The sequence below is a fragment of the Ranitomeya imitator genome, chromosome 6 (assembly GCF_032444005.1).
Source record: "Ranitomeya imitator isolate aRanImi1 chromosome 6, aRanImi1.pri, whole genome shotgun sequence".
Taxonomy (NCBI): domain Eukaryota; kingdom Metazoa; phylum Chordata; class Amphibia; order Anura; family Dendrobatidae; genus Ranitomeya; species Ranitomeya imitator.
In genome coordinates, this window is record NC_091287.1 from 263,777,746 (window position 1) to 263,789,938 (window position 12,193).

General features: G+C 42.8%; 1 protein-coding gene across 1 annotated transcript in view; it reads right to left on the reverse strand.

The window, feature by feature from the left end:
- The window catches only part of CDH18 (cadherin 18), a 1,182,266-nt gene that overhangs the window by 601,742 nt on the left and 568,331 nt on the right, over positions 1 to 12,193 (reverse strand). The window lies entirely within an intron of this gene.

The window sequence follows — 12,193 nt, forward strand, 5'->3', positions numbered from 1 at the left end:
ATAAGGTGTCAGGAAAGCCAAATGGGCAAATGGATAAATGCTCATAGAGCCAGCAGAAAAATATACCTCCTGTAGCCGCAGTGAGAAATATCTAACAGGGGAAATATAAGTGTGTGGCAGGTGTAGAATGGAATGAAATGACCGCACACTTACTAGTATGGATGTAACTTCAGCGGAGGTGCTGGCGCTGTCCTGTGGTGAGTGGGAGCAGGAGCGGAATCACCAGCGGCCCGGGGATCCGAAATTGTGGAGTCCAACAAAGGGAACAGCGGAGGGCGGCAGAGACACCTGGTGGTATAGGGAGCGTCCTCCCTGATGGGTGCTCAGCCACCACGCACCAGGAGCGCTGGTGACCGGCACACGTGGGCCGGAAGGAAGCCGCTGCAGAGAGCGGTGAAAAAAGGGGGCGTGGTCTGGGTGACGTCACCTAGAAGAGAGGGAAAGGAGGAAGGGACAGGTGTCGCACAGAACCAAATTGCCTACGCGTTTCGAAGGTCTCCGGCCCTGACGAAGAAGGTCCGGAGACCTTCGAAACACGTAGGCAATTTGGTTCTGTGCGGCACCCGTCCCTTGCTCCTTTCCCTCTCATTGATTGTTACTTCATCTAGCTAGCGCGGTGTCCTAATCGATTTTCATTAGTTCCAGGAACTGGCAGAAAGTTTTTACCACTTCACTAACCTTCACATAACAAGATCTTTGTCATATAGAGCATCACTGGGACAAGGTAGAATGCTGCAGGAGGTCCGCTATGACATCCCAAAATGTTATTTGGCTCTTCTAGTCAAGAGTTGGGAGATTACATTATCAAAGTTTTTACAGTGCGCAGATCAGTTAATTATACAGACTGATTTAGGCAGAGTCAAATATAACAACTGAAGTAATGTATGTACATACAGTGGGTATGGAAAGTATTCAGACCCATTTACATTTTTCACTCTTTGTTTCATTGCATCCATTTGGTACATTCAAAAAAGTTCATTTTATCTCATTAATGTACACTCTGAACCCCATCTTGACTGAAAAAAAACAGAAATGTAGAAATGTTTGCAAATTTATTAAAAAATAAAAACTGAAATATCACATGGTCATAAGTATTCAGATCCTTTGCTCATACTTTCAAATTTAAGTTACATGCTGTCCATTTCCTAGTGATCCTCCATGAGATGGTTCTACTCCTTTATTGGAGTCCAGATGTATTCAAACTGATAGGACTTGATTTGGAAAGGCACACACATGTCTACATAAGACCTCACAGCTCACAGTGCATGTCAGACCAAATGAGAATCATGAAGTCAAAGGAACTGGCCAAGGAGCTCAAAGACAGAATTGTGGCAAGGCACAGATCTGGCCATGGTTACAACAGAATTTCTGCAGTACTCAAGGTTCCTAAGAGCACAGTGGCCTCCGTAACCCTTAAATGGAAGAAGTTTGGGACCACCAGAAGTCTTCTTAGAACTGGCCATCCAGACAAACTGAACAATCATGGGAGAAGAGCCTTGGTGAGAGAGGTAAAGAAGAACCCCAAGATCACTGTGGCTGAGATCCAGAGATGCAGTAGGGAGATGGGAGAAAGTTTCACAAAGTCAACTATCACTGCATCCCTCCACCTGTCAGGCCTTTATTGCAGAGTAGCTCAACAGAAGCCTCTCCTCAGTGCAAGGCATATAAAAGACCGCATAGAGTTTGCTGAAAAACACATGAAGGACTCCCAGACTATGAGAAATAAGATTCTCTGGTCTGATGAGATGAAGATAGACCTTTCTGGTGATATTTCTAAGCAGTATGTGTGGAGAGAACCAGGCACTGCTCATCACCTGCCCAACACAATTCCAACAGTGAAACATGGTGGTGGCAGCATCATGCTATGGGGGTGTTTTTAAGCTGCAGGGACAATACGACTGGTTGTCATTGAAGGAAACATGAATACAGCCAAGTACAGAGATATCTTGGATGAAAACCTCTTCCAGAGCGCTCTGGACCTCAGACTTGGCAGAAGGTTCACCTTCCAAAAAGACAATGAACCTAAGCACACAGCTAAAATAACAAAGGAGTGGCTTCAGAACAACTCTGTGACCATTCTTGACTGGCACCGCCAGAGCCCAGACCTAAACCCAATTGAGCATCTTTGGAGAGACCGGAAAATGGCTGTCCACCAACATTAACCATCCAACCTGATGGAACTGGAGAGGATCTGCAAATAAGAATGGCAGAGGATCCCCAAATCCACGTGTGAAAAACTTGTTGCATCATTCCCAAAGAAGACTCATGGATGTACTAGCTCAAAAGGGTGCTTCTACTCAATACTGAGCTAAGGGTCTGAATGCTTATGACCATGTGATATTTCAGTTTTTTGTTTTTAATAAATTTGCAAAAAATTCTACATTTCTGTCTTTTTAGTCAAAATGGGGTGCAGAGTGTACATTAATGAGAAAAAAATGAACTTTTTTGAATTTATCAAATGGCTGCAATGAAACGAAGAGTGAAAATTTAAAGGGGTCTCAATACTATCTGTACCCATTGTAGGTTTTCTTACAACAGACAATTTTATACAATATCCAAGAGAGCATTCTGACAATCAATAACTGCATTTTTCACTATATCTCCAGTATTTTAGCCATAAATGTTGTTCACACTGATAATTGCTGCAAGGAGCGTGGTATTTGAAATCTCCTGGGTGGACAAAAATTGTAGTGTGCAACCATTACTCCATGGATTGTTAATAAAAAATATATCAGACTTCCTATGAACCTGCTGGTATTTTTCCTAAAAAGAATGGCTGATTTAGTGTCCACTCCGTATCAAATCCCTTTTGTGATGCATTTCTTCTTAACTGTATTCATCAGTTCAAAATATTAATTTCAGCATACACACAAGTACAATTGTTTTTGGTGGCTAGCAGCACTGCTATATTCCAGTATATAAATAAAAAAACAAAGATATATTACTTGCCACAGGTGAGTTTGAATGAGCGTCGCATGCTTGAAACAAAGTTGTTTATCCACAATTTTGGAAAGCTGCCAACAATTTGTCCAGCAAAATGTTGGGGTTTTATATGGAATTAATTCCAATTTACCTTTTTTTCTTCATTTTTTTTGTGTTGTTTCCACTCACACAAAGGAAATAAACATGTGTATAACAAAACATGTGTAAATGCAATAATTGGGAGAAATACTTCATTTTTTCAAACAATTTTAAGAGTGCCAACACTTTCGGGCATGACTATAGGCAGCAGATACCATGCATGACAGACACCTGCAGACACATCATAACGGGTGCTGCTCACCTTCAGATGCAGAATTAGGTGACACTCGATTGACCTTTTAATTTATAAATCCATATAGAATTTAGGTTGGAAAACATTGATAATTCAGAAAATACAACTAAATAATTCTAACATGCAATATTAAATAGCACATGCTCTAAATAGGCTTTAATTGCAATAATACATTTTTGGATGGTGCTATAAATAATCCTGTTGGACTTTTTAGTTAAAAAATGCAATCCAAGAAGTATAAGTTATTTGTTGACAAAATCAATATCTTTTTTTGTGTTCAGTGGTGTGTGCAAGATTATTCACAAAAGTGTTGTGTAATTTCTGGTCCTTATGAAACAAGTATTTGATCCTGTTTAAATAACCAGGTATGTTTCCCATAAGATTTATTCCCAGGGCTCTCACTTAATGGAGCTGGACGGTAGTATAGTTGATTATTCTAGTTCCACTACAAATGCTGCAGCCAGTGCCGGCTCCAGCAGCTGTCAGCAAAAGAAAACAATTATTCAGGTACTGGAACTAATCCTGTGAAGTAGATTATCGGGACTGGTTACTAAGCAACCAGCAAAAATGTTATAAAAAAAGTCCATGTTTCCTATAGAGACAGGATTGCAAACCGAAGGTCTGTCAAGATTAACTGTGTCTTATAATGGAACTTCTGGGTAAAAGCCATGGTGGTATCCATTGTTGTAGGATTGATATAGTACTATCCCTAAGCTTTCCATTGATGCTTTATATGTAGTACACATCTACTAATACTAATGAACTGAATCACCTGGTATTAAAATAATAAAATGCTTTAGGGATTGTGGTCAGCAAATAAATGAGTAAGTCAAACTTTCTCTTTTGGTTGGTCGGTCAACTCCAACATTTAAATGGTCCAGTGGTTCTTACGAAGGAGGCAAGCTTGCACCATTCAGCATCTGTCAGTAGAATAAAGCAATGGGACTTGACATTTACATTGTTTTGAGGCAGGTCATTGTAGGTAGCTTCATTATACAATGTGTGAGATTCATAGAATTACATTCTTTATACAGTTCAAGGCTGAGTCTACATTGTGACTTGCAACAAATTGCACATCACAATTTATGTCTGTTTACATCCTATGACTTCCAATTGTTCCTTTTGTCATTTGTGCTTAATTCACTTGAGGTGATGTAAGGAAATATTCCCATCGAGTACAAGTTTAAAATTCTATTATGTTATTTCAAAGACTGCCTTTACATTCTTTATTTCAATGCATACATGGCTTTAAAGGTCATAAACACCTTTTCACAGAACTGCCATTATAATTTATTCGCTTACTGAATCTAAAGTTACTTTACGTTACATCTTGCTTTTTCAATGTTCCATTACGTCCTTGTTCTTTAAGTGCCCGTTAATTTATTTATTGTTTCAAAAAAGAATAGTACACTTGAAAACCAGAAACTTTGTGAAATACAGTACAGAGCAAAGGTTTGGACACACCTTCTCATTTAAAGATTTTTCTGTATTTTCATGACTATGAAAATTGTAAATTCACACTGAAGGCATCAAAACTATGAAATAACAGATGTGGAATTATATACTTAACAAAAAAAGTGTGAGACAACTGAAAATATGTCTTATATTCTAAGTTCTTCAACGTAGCCACCTTTTGCTTTGATGACTGCTTTGCACGCTCTTGGCATTCTCTTGATGAGCTTCAAGAGGTAGTCACCGGAAATGGATTTTACTTCACAGGTGTGCACTGTCTGGTTTAATAAGTGGGATTTCTTGCCTTATAAATGGGTTTGGGACCATCAGTTGTGTTGTGCAGAAGTCTGGTGGATACACAGCTGATGGTCCTACTGAATAGACAGTTAGAATTTGTATTATGGCAAGAAAAAAACAACTAAGTAAAGAAAAACGAGTGGCCATCATTACTTTAAGAAATGAAGGTCAGTCTGTCTGAAAAATTGGGAAAACTTTGAAAGTGTCCCCAAGTGTAGTGGCAAAAATCATCAAGCGCTACTAAGAAACTGGCTCACATGAGGACCGCCCCAGGAAAGGAAGACCAAGAGTCACCTCTGCTTCTGAGGATAAGTTTCTCCGAGTAACCAGCAGCAGACACATCTCTACAACAACTGTTAAGAGGAGACTTTGTGCAGCAGGCCTTCATGGTAAAATAGCTGCTATAGCTGCTAGGAAACCACTGCTAAGGACAGGAAGCAAGCAAAAGAGACTTGTTTGGGCTAAAGAACACAAGGAATGGACATTAGACCATTGGAAATCTGTGCTTTGGTCTGATGAGTCCAAATTTGAGATCTTTGGTTCCAACCACCGTGTCTTTGTGCGACGCAGAAAAGGTGAACGGATGGACTCTACATGCCTGGTTCTCACCATGAAGCATGGAGGAGGAGGTGTGATGGTGTGGGGGCGCTTTGCCGGTTAGACTGTTGGGGATTTATTCAAAATTGAAGGCATACTGAGCTAGCATGGCTACCACAGCATCTTGCATCGGCATGCCATTCCATTCGGTTTGCGCTTAGTTGGACCTTCATTTATTTTTCTAAAGGACAATGACCCCAAACACACCTCCAGGCTGTGTAAGGGCTTTTTGACCAAGAAGGAGAATGATGGGGTGCTACGCCAGATGACCTGGGGTGGATGGTTTGGGGTGAGCTGGACCGCAAAGCAATGGCAAAAGGGCCAACAAGTGCTGAGCATCTCCGGGAATTCCTTCAAGATTGTTGGAAGACCATTCTCGGGGACTACCTCTTGAAGCTCATCAAGAGAGTGCCAAGAGTGTGCAAAGCAGTCATCAAAGCAAAAAGTGGTTACTTTGAAGAACCTAGAATGTAAGTCATATTTTCAGTTGTTTCACACTTTTTTGTTAAGTATATAATTCCACATGTGTTAATTCATAGTTTTGATGCCATCAGTGTGAATTTACAATTTTCATAGACATGAAAATACAGAAAAATCTTTAAATGAGAAGGTGTGTCTAAACTTTTGGTCTGTACTGTATATGTATATATATGAGGTTTGCGCACGTCAGGAGGAATTTTGGTCCACTCCTCTTTGCAGATCATCTCTAAATCATTAAGATTTTGAGGCTGTCGCTTGGCAACTCGGAGCTTCAACTCCCTCCATAAGTTTTCTATGGGATTAAGGTCTGGAGTCTGGCTAGGCCACTCCATGACCTTAATGTGCTTCTTTTTGAGCCACTCCTTTGTTTCCTTGGCTGTATGTTTTGGGTCATTGTCTTCCTGGAAGATCCAGCCACAACCCATTTTTAATGTCCTGGCGAAGGGAAGGAGGTTGTCACTCAGGACTTTACGGTTCATGGCTCCATCAATTCTCCCATTGATGCAGTGAAGTGGTCCTGTGCCCTTAGTAGAGAAACACCCCCAAAACAAAATGTTTCCACCTCCATGCTTGACAGTGGGGACAGTGTTCTTTGGGTCATAGGCAGCATTTCTCTCCCTCCAAACACTGCAAGTTAATGCCAAAGACCTCAATTTTTGCTTCATGTAACAACAGCACCTCCTGTCATGATTCCAATGGCAGGGAATCACAAAAGGACAAGCACCAACGAGCTCTAGGGTGATGGAACCTGAGCTGACCGCGACCCTATACCTGAACACACAAATAACAATAGCCGGGGAACGTGCCTACGTTGATCCTAGACGTCTCGCACCAGCCGAAGATCTAACTTCCCCTATTAGAAGAAACACAGACCTCTCTTGCCTCCAGAGAAATACCCCACAGAAATAGCAGCCCCCCACATATAATGACGGTGAAATGAGAGGAAGGCACATACACAGTATGAAATCAGATTCAGCAAAATGAGGCCCGCTAAAACTAGATAGCAGAGGATACAAAAGTAAACTGCGCGGTCAGCAAAAAACCCTTCAAAAAACCATCCTGTAATTACTTGAACTCATGTTCCAACTCATGGAACATGAGGAGCAATTACAGCCCGCTAGAGCAACCAGCAGCAAAGAAACAATTATATGCAAGCTAGACAAGACAAAAATAAATCAAAATGTGGAACAAGAAAATCAAAAACTTAGCTTGTCCTGAAGATTACTGAAGCCAGAAGCTGAGGTAACAAAACACTCTGATAACCTTGATAGCCGGCGGGGAAATGACAAGAAAGCCTGGTTAAATAGGAAACTCCCAAATACTAATAGAACAGGTGGACACCAGAGACAGCAGAACACAAATCACCCAGTACCATCAGTAACCACCAGAGGGAGCCCAAAAACAGAACTCACAACAATACCCCCCCCTTGAGGAGGGGTCACCGAACCCTCACGAGAACCACCAGGGCGACCAGGATGAGCCCTATGAAAAGCGCGGACCAAATCATCAGCATGAACATCAGAGGCAACCACCCAAGAATTATCCTCCTGACCATAACCCTTCCACTTGACCAAATATTGGAGTTTCCGTCTGGAAACACGAGAATCCAAGATCTTCTCCACAACATACTCCAATTCTCCCTCCACCAGCACTGGAGCAGGAGGCTCAGGCGAAGGAACAACAGGTACCTCATACCTCCGCAACAACGACCGATGGAACACATTATGAATAGCAAACGATGCCGGGAGATCCAAACGAAACGACACAGGGTTAAGAATTTCCAAGATCCTATAAGGACCGATGAACCGAGGCTTGAACTTAGGAGAGGAGACCTTCATAGGAACAAAACGAGAAGACAACCACACCAAGTCCCCAACACGAAGTCGAGGACCCACGCGGCGACGGCGATTAGCAAACTGCTGAGCCTTCTCCTGGGACAACTTCAAATTGTCCACCACATGACTCCAAATCTGATGCAACCTATCCACCACCATGTCCACTCCAGGACAATCAGAAGGCTCCACCTGACCAGAGGAAAAACGAGGATGAAACCCCGAATTACAAAAGAAAGGAGAAACCAAGGTAGCAGAACTAGCCCGATTATTAAGGGCAAACTCGGCCAGCGGCAAAAAGGTAACCCAGTCATCCTGATCAGCAGAAACAAAACACCTCAAATAAGTTTCCAAGGTCTGATTAGTTCGCTCCGTCTGGCCATTCGTCTGAGGGTGGAATGCAGACGAAAAGGACAAATCAATGCCCATCTTAGCACAGAGCGTCCGCCAAAATCTAGACACAAACTGGGATCCCCTGTCAGAAACGATGTTCTCCGAAATCCCATGCAAACGAACCACGTTCTGGAAAAACAGAGGGACCAACTCAGAGGAGGAAGGCAACTTAGGCAAGGGTACAAGATGAACCATTTTAGAAAAGCGGTCTCACACAACCCAGATGACGGACATTTTTTGAGAGACAGGGAGATCCGAAATAAAGTCCATGGAAATGTGCGTCCAAGGCCTCTTCGGGATAGGCAAAGGTGACAACAATCCACTGGCTCGAGAACAGCAAGGCTTAGCCCGAGCACAAACCTCACAAGACTGCACAAAAGAACGCACATCCCTAGACAAGGAAGGCCACCAAAAAGACCTGGCCACCAAGTCTCTAGTACCAAATATTCCAGGATGACCTGCCAATGCAGAAGAATGGACCTCAGAGATGACTCTACTGGTCCAGCTATCCAGAACAAACAGTCTCTCAGGCGGACAACGATCAGGTTTACCCACCTGAAACTCCTGCAAAGCACGTCGCAAGTCTGGGAATACGGCCGACAAAATCACCCCATCCCTAAGGATACCAGTGGGCTCAGAATTTCCAGGGGAGTCAGGCACAAAACTCCTAGAAAGAGCATCCGCCTTCACATTCTTTGAACCTGGCAGGTATGAAACCACAAAATTGAAACGAGAGAAAAACAGTGACCAACGAGCCTGTCTAGGATTCAGACGCCTGGCAGACTCAAGGTAAATCAGATTTTTGTGATCAGTCAAGACCACCACACGATGTCTAGCACCCTCCAGCCAATGACGCCACTCCTCAAATGCCCACTTCATGGCCAAAAGTTCCCGATTACCCACATCATAATTCTGCTCAGCGGGTGAAAATTTTCTAGAAAAGAACGCACATGGCTTCATCACCGAGCAATCGGAGCTTCTCTGTGACAAAACCGCCCCCGCTCCAATCTCGGAAGCATCAACCTCAACTTGGAAAGGAAGCGAAACATCAGGCTGACGCAACACAGGAGCAGAAGAAAACCGGCGTTTAAGTTCCTGAAAGGCCTCCAAAGCCGCAGGAGACCAATCAGCAACATCAGCACCCTTCTTAGTCAAATCCGTCAAAGGCTTAACAACACTAGAAAAATTAGTTATAAAACGACGATAGAAATTAGCAAAGCCCAAGAACTTCTGCAAACTCTTAAGAGATGCAGGCTGCGTCCAGTCACAAATAGCCCGAACCTTGACGGGATCCATCTCAATAGTAGAAGGGGAAAAAATATACCCCAAGAAAGAAATCTTCTGGACTCCAAAGAGACACTTTGAGCCCTTTACAAACAAGGAATTAGCCTGCAGGACCTGAAACACCTTCCTGACCTGCTGAACATGAGACTCCCAGTCATCAGAAAAAACCAAAATATCATCCAAATACACAATCATAAATTTATCCAGATATTCACGGAAAATATCGTGCATAAAGGACTGGAAGACTGAAGGAGCATTAGAAAGTCCGAAAGGCATTACCAATTACTCAAAATGGCCCTCAGGCGTATTAAATGCGGTTTTCCACTCATCACCTTGCTTTATTCGTATAAGATTATACGCACCCCGGAGATCAATCTTAGTGAACCATTTAGCCCCCTTAATGCGAGCAAACAAATCAGTCAACAAAGGCAAAGGATACTGATATTTTACGGTGATCTCATTCAAAAGACGATAATCTATACAAGGTCTCAAGGACCCATCTTTCTTGGCCACGAAAAAAAAACCTGCTCCCAAAGGGGACGAAGATGGACGGATATGTCCCTTTTCCAAGGACTCCTTAACATAATCCCGCATAGCAGTATGCTCTGGCACTGACAGATTGAACAAACGACCTTTAGGAAATTTACTACCAGGAATTAAATCTATAGCACAATCGCAATCCCTGTGAGGAGGAAGCGAACTGAGCTTAGGCTCCTCAAAAACATCCCGATAATCCGACAAAAATACAGGAACCTCAGAAGGAGTAGATGAAGCGATAGAAATCGGAGGTGCATCATCATGAACCCCCTGACATCCCCAGCTTAACACAGACATTGTTTTCCAGTCAAGGACTGGATTATGAGTTTGTAACCATGGCAGACCAAGTACTAGAACATCATGTAAATTATACAACACCAGGAAGCGAATCACCTCCTGATGAACGGGAGTCATACGCATGGTCACTTGTGTCCAGTACTGAGGTTTATTCATAGCTAAAGGTGTAGAGTCAATTCCCTTCAAAGGAATAGGGACTTCCAGAGGCTCAAGACTAAACCCACATCGCTTGGCAAATGACCAATCCATAAGACTCAGGGCAGCGCCTGAAGCTACATAGGCATCGACGGAAATGGATGATAATGAGCAAATTAGAGTCACAGACAGAATGAACTTAGACTGTAACGTACTAATGGCAACAGACTTATCAACCTTTTTTGTGCGTTTAGAGCATGCTGATATAACATGAGCTGAATCACCACAATAAAAGCACAACCCATTTTTCCGCCTATAGTTTTGCCGTTCACTTCTAGACTGAACTCTATCACATTGCATTGTCTCAAGTGCCTGTTCAGAAGACACCGCCAAATGGTGCACAGGTTTGCGCTCCCGTAAACGCCGATCAATCTGAATAGCCATAGTCATAGACTCATTCAGACCCGTAGGCGCAGGGAACCCCACCATAACATCTTTAATGGCCTCAGAAAGGCCATCTCTGAACTTTGCAGCCAAGGCGCACTCATTCCACTGAGTAAGCACTGACCATTTCCGAAATTTTTGACAATATATTTCTGCTTCATCTTGCCCCTGAGAGAGAGCTAATAAAGCTTTTTCAGCCTGAATCTCTTGGTTAGGTTCCTCATAGAGCAAACCCAATGCCAGAAAAAACGCATCCACATTAAGCAACGCAGGATCCCCTGGTGCCAATGCAAATGCCCAATTTTGAGGGTCACCCCGCAGGAAAGATATAATAATCTTAACCTGCTGAGCAGGGTCTCCAGAAGAGCGAGATTTCAAAGAAAGGAACAGCTTGCAATTGTTCCTAAAATTCAGAAAACTAGATCTATCTCCAGCAAAGAACTCTGGAATAGGAATTCTAGGATCAGACATAGGAGCATGTACAACAAAATCTTGTATATTTTGAACCTTAGCAGCAAGATTATTCAAGCTGGAAGCTAAACTCTGGACGTCCATGATAAACAGCTAAGGTCAGAGCCATTCAAGGATTAAGAGGAGGAAAAAAAAAAAAAACTTCCTCAGACTACTTTTCCTCCTACTTCAGCCCAAACATTTTGTGGCCGGCTATACTGTCATGATTCCAATGGCAGGGAATCACAAAAGGACAAGCACCAACGAGCTCTAGGGTGATGGAACCTGAGCTGACCGCAACCCTATACCTGAACACACAAATAACAGTAGCCGGGGAACGTGCCTACGTTGATCCTAGACGTCTCGCACCAGCCGAAGATCTAACTTCCCCTATTAGAAGAAACACAGACCTCTCTTGCCTCCAGAGAAATACCCCACAGAAATAGCAGCCCCCCACATATGATGACGATGAAATGAGAGGAAGGCACATACACAGTATGAAATCAAATTCAGCAAAATGAGGCCCGCTAAAACTAGATAGCAGAGGATACAAAAGTAAACTGCGCGGTCAGCAAAAAACCCTTCAAAAAACCATCCTGTAATTACTTGAACTCATGTTCCAACTCATGGAACATGAGGAGCAATTACAGCCCGCTAGAGCAACCAGCAGCAAAGAAACAATTATATGCAAGCTGGACAAGACAAAAATAAATCAAAACGT